Here is a 7067-nt window from a genome sequence, read left to right as displayed (position 1 = left end):
ACAATAGTTAAAATTCTATTCACATCTACCTTTAAAATTTTTATTTATTATATTTATAGATATATATTAGAGAGAATACCTTTTATTATAATAATAGATGTATTATTTTTATATTATGTATTTCTTTTACTTATATTTATTCATATTAGATATTTATAGATATTGGTATATAAATTATATATTTGTATATCTGGATTTCTACTTTTATATTATTTCTATTTATATTATTTATTTAAAAAAACAGCCTACAACCTAAAAAAACCGAAAAAATCTCCAATTTATTTTAACCTTTTTATATTTACATTCTATGTTTATATATCTTTCTTAATATATATAAATTATACTCCACTCTATATATAATGTTACAATTATATACCATATATTATACTTTTATGTATGTATCTGTTATCTATGTCTACCACTCTAATTTCATATTTATTTTTAAATTTATATTTATTTCTATTTTCATGTATATGTTAGACCATGTAAGTTCATTAACCCGACACATCAGAACCACAACAATACCGTACCTTTGTCAGCACCTGTACGCAGCCCGCGCTCATCCCATTGCAGCACATCAAAACAAAACCTATTTCTATTACTAAAGGAACAAACATCCCACAACATTGAACCCTAATAAAAACTCAAATAAACCTAACTGTAAATAAATTTTAAATCCCACTATAAGCAGCCCAAAGCCTCCACACATTCTCATCATAAACTTCCTCCTAAACCAATATCTCAAACACCCACAAACTCAAATACACCTTGAAAATGACACAACTACTAATAAAAACAAACACCCATTAAAAATTAAATCTAACCAACTCACTAGACTCAAAACTGTACAACTGACCCAAAACAGTACTAAGAAAAAAAAGCTCTACGTTTATGCACAAATAATAACCGATAATCTGGAAAAGTTATTTGAAAAAAATTTACAAATTAACTAAAAGCATGAAAATAAAAAAATCTAAATTATTAAAATACTACAAAATATCACTAACTAAATTTAAAAAATATTGCCTATAAAAACCCACCATATAAATGCCCCTCTCCCCAACAATAAAACTAAAAACACCTAACGAACCAGAAAGAAATCGGAACTTAGGAACACTAAAACCATAGCGTTCAAGAAGTCACACCACATCCCTTATCATACACCAACTACAAACAACATAAAACAATACAGTGAATTCTTTAAAACCACCTTAAAACCACTACATTGAAAAACATTTCAACAATGAAAAACTGCATTTAACAAAAGCCATCTAATAAATTCACACCCAAAACTCCAGCAGCCCAGCTGGCCCTGCCAAAGCTGTATGTTTATACATAAATTAAACAAAACCAAAATGCCAGTAATACCTATCAGAAGTCTGTGAAAGAAACCTCTTGAAATTAATCCTAGCTCAAATACAAACCAACCCATCCAGAAAGTCAGCTTCACCCAAAAAACAACTTACACACAGTTAATAATACCAAGAAATAAAACAACACACCATATACCACCAATGAATATAATAGTGTAGGAAAAAAAATACTCCACTTTTTTTTTTTTTTTTTAATTTAAACTAACTTATTTTATTAGCTAGAACAGAAGCTTTTGCCAAGACTGTAACAACAACTTCTTTTTCTTCTTCTCCTTCTGAAATATCCCTTCTCACTCCCAAATTCCTCACAACTTCTGAGTTTAAATCCAAGCCAAAAGCAAAATTCGTGCACTTGTGCGTTCGATGCTCCTGCCAGATTCTCTGTTTCCCTCCACATCTTCTTACACTTTCAGTCTTCAGGCTGTCCTGCCGTGATGAGTTTGTCGGAAGAATGGGTAAAGAGAGGATTTCCCTGCCTCCCCCCCAGAGCTGGTTTCCTCAGCCATTTCACTCAATCCCAAACCGGCAATGATGCACGCTCACCTGAAGCAGGGGAATAAATCTCTAAATGTCACTAAATACATAAAATGTACACAAATAAAAATACATAAATGTCACTAAATACATAAAAGCGCATCCCCATTGTTCCAACACTCGGCAGCCCATGCGGCCAAGGTCAGAACTCTCTGCCCCCCGAGGACACGGCAACCAGCGGGGCCCTTTGTCCCACTCTCCAGCATGGACCTACGAAGCCAGAGAGGAGTTTACAGAGACCGGGAGGCAGCGGGACGGGGCGGGCGCCCGGCCCGACCTTCCAAAGCTGGCGGCAGCGAGGGCGGGGAGCGCCACGGCCCCGCTCCGCGCCTGCCCGCCGCCCCGGGGCCGCCCCGCCGGGATTGTCCGGCCCGCGGTCGCTCCCAGCGCCTGGAGCGGGGCGGGCGCGGGCTCGGGAGCTGCCGCCCTGTTCCGACGCCGCTCGCCCGCCCCCGCCCGCTGCCCCGGCCCGCGGAGCGCTGCGACCGCACCTCCGCCGCCCGCCGAAACCGGCGCCGCCCGGCCGCCCCCGCCGCGGCCGTTCTCCTCGGCCATCGCATCCCTTTGCATGACCGAATGTCCTTCACCCGCCCCCGCCATTTACAGACCCTGGCCCGACCGCCGCTGGCTCCAGCGCCCTTCCCTCGCTCGGCAGCCGCGTCCTTGCCCCGCCCCCGGCACTCAGCGGCGAGGGGCAGGGCGCTGGCTCGGGGGGGTGCGATCCCGCTCTGTGGCCACAGGGGGAGGAGATTTATGGGGGCGTGCGATTTCCCCGCCCATTTCGCCGCCATCTTGAGAAGGTCAAAGAACGCCCGCGACATTTGCGACGCGCCCCTCCCAAAATGGCGGCCGAGGAGGACCCTCGGAAGAAATAGGGTTTTACCCAGATGCCTCTCAGCAACCCGCCTAAATATGCTCGCCCACGGCGCCGCTGACCACATAGGCCGTGTCTTATACACTTAAAATGCCACATAAAAATCCATCGGGGCCGCCATGGCGTCGGTGTTTCATGCAGGCAGCCGATTAGACCGACGCGGGCCCTCGACTTCCCCGCCCTTCTCGCTGCCATGTTAAGAAGGTCAAAGAAAAGTCCGTGACACCCGCGACTCGCCACTCCCAAGATGGCGGCCTCGCGGCTGCCGGTAGCGACAGAGCTACAGTACCGCGCTCTGCCCACAAGGCGGCAGCACTGCCGCCCGCCCCAGCCGGGGGCGCAGCGCGCCTCGGGGCTGCGGGCAGGCAAGGTGGCAAAAAAGAACAGGGGCGACCCCCGCCAAAAACTGCTCTGAAATAAATGCCAAAAACCTGCCTCTTACCCCACCAGAATCAAACAAGGCCCCTTGCTTTAAAGCCATGTTTAAATAAATTTTTTATTTCCATTTTTCGTATTTATATTCACATGCATAGCTATAGTGGGCATTGATGTAGCATTTATTTTATATAACATTATTCTATTTCTATTATTTATATTTACTTATATTTTGTGCTTTCATAAATATCTTTCCACATTGATTGTATATTTCTATGTCTAAAATTACATTTCTATCATGCTTTCACTATTTAAAATACAAATCCCATCCTAACTAAATAAATACAAAAAAGCTCTATTCTTTTAAACTACATTGAAATATTTTTATATTTATAGCGCTCATGACTATATTCACATTTATATTTGTAGTTTATACTTAAGTATTATATTAATCATTATGTATAACATGTATCCTATTCAAATAAGAGATAAATTATTTTCCTAATTATGTACCATATCTACTGCTACAACTTATTTTTCCTTACATTTTTAATTTTTATATTAACCTTCAGCTATTTATGATCTATTTCTATTCTTAGATTTCTACCTTTATATTATTTGTATTTATAATGTTTATACAAAAACACCTGCTTTTGCCAAATAAAAAAAAAAAAAATCCCCTTTATTTTAAACTACTTAAAAAAACCTAGAGTATATCAATCTGGTATAACATATAACAAATGATAGATATGATAGATGTAAAATTGATATAAATATTGTAGTGTATTATAGGAAATAAATAAAAATCAATACAATCCATAACACAAGTAATACTGTATAAATGTTATATTTATGTTATTTTATATTTCAAATAATTTAACATTTCTTTATATATTTGCATATACTTGACAAACATTTCTATATTTATACTTGGGTTGCGATTTTTTTCTGGGTGTTTTCTGGGTCTTTTCTTGCCCTTCTTCGAATTTTTTTCTGGGTTATTTCTTGTCCATCTTGGGGTTTTTTTCCGGGTTTTTTCTTGCCCATCTTCAGACTTTTTTCTGGTTTTTTTCTTGCCCATCTCAGAGTTTTTTTTTGGGGGTTTTTTCTGGGTTTTTTTCTTGCCCATCTTGGGTGATTTTCTGGGGTTTTTCTACGTTTTTTTCTTGCCCATATGGGATTATTTTCTGGGGTTTTTTTGTTGTTGCTTTCTTGCCCATCCTGGGCTTTTTCTGGGTTTTTTTCTTGTCCATCATGTGGTTTTTTTCTGGTTTTTTCCTGCTCATCTTCGTCTGCTTTTCTGGGTTTTAAGCCAAAATCGGTACATATCATGTCAGTTCATGCAATAGAACCCGGCTGGGGATTTTTTATTCCAAATTTAACAAGGAGTCGCAAAACCTGGAAAGCAAAAGTCACACACACAAGGTTAAATCCAGTCAGCATGCACTCACACACGCAGAGACGAGCAGACACAGACAGACACAGCCACGTGCTCTCACACACGCTCACACAATCTTTCCACTTAAATGCTCACTGCGGCCCTTACTCGAGATGCTGAAGAACGTGCTGTGACACATCTTCTGGCTGCCGCTCCTTGAGGTAAAATGGCAGATCCTGGGGAAATCAGCAGCCTCGGGGACCTGTGAGACGACAGGAAGGGTCAACGAGTGGCTATCTGACAGCTAGGACTTGTCTCCTCTCTGGACTGATAAATTTTCTACCCAAAATCCAATAGAAGACAGATGTATAGGTACATAGAACATAAGCCACCATAGGCAGATACAATACAAGCCAGGACTTGCAAAAATTCTCTGGAAGATGAATTCTTGCGCCCTATTCCCTTTCAGAAGAAGGAACCTACACAACTACTGCAGTCATCTGAGGAGGTGCATCTGAAAAAAAAGTTAGGACAACAGTCAGACGGTTCAATGATAACTGAAGACCTCCAGATATCCTATGTCCATCTACAAATCCCATCTAGAGTCCAACTACACCCCACACTGCACATTACAAATCCCCGGGCCCTCTCCTATTGCACCAGGCTATGCAGCAGGGCAGAGCAGCTCGGGCACAAATGTGTGCTGACAGCCGTGACACAGGATGGACAGGACAGGACAGACAACGGGGACACAACACAGACAGAAAATTCTAAGCAAGGAAAATGGCTGCAAGGACTGAGAGAATGCAAAAGGAGATGACTGAGTTCAAACTGATGGTGAGCTGATGAGGCTCAGAGAACCCCGAAGGAAGAAGATGATAACTGAATGATTTCCTCTAAGAACTGCAAAGATGGATGCCTAGGAATCCTACGGTCAGAATGCTGCACCTAACCTCATATTACGCCAAGTCCTAATCCACCAAAATGGATCCAGGTGGGGGCATAGCTGTCCATACAGCCCAGACAAAGACCTGACAAGACATCAGATGCGATGCTTCCAAAGACAGAAGAGAGTCTGATGCCTGTCTGAGCTCCCCAGTCAAAAGTTATGTGGCCTGGGTGCCAGACCAGGGAATGCAGAGATCACAGATGCTAACAATGATGCCAAGATTAATGACAGGCACCCCTAAGGTAAAAGACATGGGATACACAAACAACACACAATTCACAACAGACAAGTAACACGAGACACACCGGGACTGCTCTGCCCCGCTGCACACCTCAGCACTGTGATCAAAAGTGAGACTTGGCTTCTATGGGGCCTAAGGGGCCACTTCATTAACACCCCCCCACCTCCAAACTGGACTCAAAAACCCCTCCTAGTAATTCCCAAACCAGCACCATGCCTTCATCCCCACTGTGGGTCACAGCCCTCTACTTATCTCTCAGACATCTGGGGATGCCAGTCTGTGTCAGGTGCAAAGAAAGGCCACCTCGTCACCTGGGAAGGTCCTGCTGGCACCGGGCTGGTGTCTCTCAGACAGCTAGATTAAAGAGAACCAAACATCAGTGCCTGACCTTGGCACCGCATCGGCCAAAACCCCACCACTCTGCTACTCACCGCGCTCCTAAGAAGGCCTGGCACCTCCTGACCCTGACCCTCTGCCACACAGGGAATGCATCTGCACCTGAAAGAAAGTTAGAACATATGTCAAACACCACCAGAACAACTCACAAGCTGCAAACACCTTATGTCAATCTAGGAACAGCATCTAGAGCCCAAGTACAGCCCTCATTACAAATTCCCACTCCCCATGGTTTGTCCTACTGCAGCAGGCCATGCGGCAGGGCAGAACAGCTCCGGCAAAAACGTGTGCACACACCCGTGACACAGAACGTGGCAAACAGCGGGGACATGAAACACGACACATCATGCTTGTGGTGAGGGCATTGAGGGGAGAAGGCAAAAGGGACCCCAAAGACACACCAGGGAACACAGAACACTGGACAACACGACAGAGACCGGAGCTGTTCTGCACTGCCCGCCTGAAAGCTGCCATCAAAAGTAGAGCCTCTCCCTTCAGCTGTGCTAAGAGGCCCTTGCAGAAGATTGCTTTTACCACTGCCAATTTTTACATCTGGCGCAAGAACGCCCAACCTGATACTCTCCCATCTCCAGGCTGTGGCCCCCGACTTATCTTTTGGATGATCGGTGATGAGAACCCACGTTGCACCTGAAATGAGTCTGCCTCGGAGGCCTCTGTGATGGCCTGTGAGCCTCTCGATCAGCTGCAATAAAGAAAACGAAAACCAAAGTGTGAGTCAAGAGTTATGTGGGCCAAATCCCTGCAAGGCAGCTACTTGCCCTCTCCTGAGTGTGCCTGGCTCCTTCAGGCTCCAGCTTCATGCTGATTCCAAGGCTATGGCCTTTATTAGGAGTGGCACCTGGGCTGGAGAAAGGCAAAGTTAAACGGCATTGCTGTGAGTGCAGTGGATGACCTTGTGTGCTCTAAGACATGGCAATGCCTCTGCT

General features: G+C 43.8%; 1 long non-coding RNA gene across 1 annotated transcript; it reads right to left on the bottom strand.

Annotated features, from left to right (window-relative positions):
• Window positions 1–1628: 1628 nt before the first annotated feature.
• LOC132074988 (uncharacterized) lies at window positions 1629–2693 on the bottom strand. Its single transcript, XR_009418689.1, has 2 exons — window positions 2516–2693; window positions 1629–1916 (listed from the first exon to the last, which is right to left on the bottom strand). It is a non-coding gene; the product is annotated as an uncharacterized LOC132074988 (long non-coding RNA).
• Between the last annotated feature and the right edge of the window lie 4374 nt (window positions 2694–7067).

This window comes from Ammospiza nelsoni, chromosome 6 (genome assembly GCF_027579445.1).
Source record: "Ammospiza nelsoni isolate bAmmNel1 chromosome 6, bAmmNel1.pri, whole genome shotgun sequence".
In the NCBI taxonomy this organism is placed as follows: domain Eukaryota; kingdom Metazoa; phylum Chordata; class Aves; order Passeriformes; family Passerellidae; genus Ammospiza; species Ammospiza nelsoni.
The sequence above is the reverse complement of the archived record's forward strand: the minus strand, read 5'-3'. Positions and strand labels throughout refer to the sequence as shown.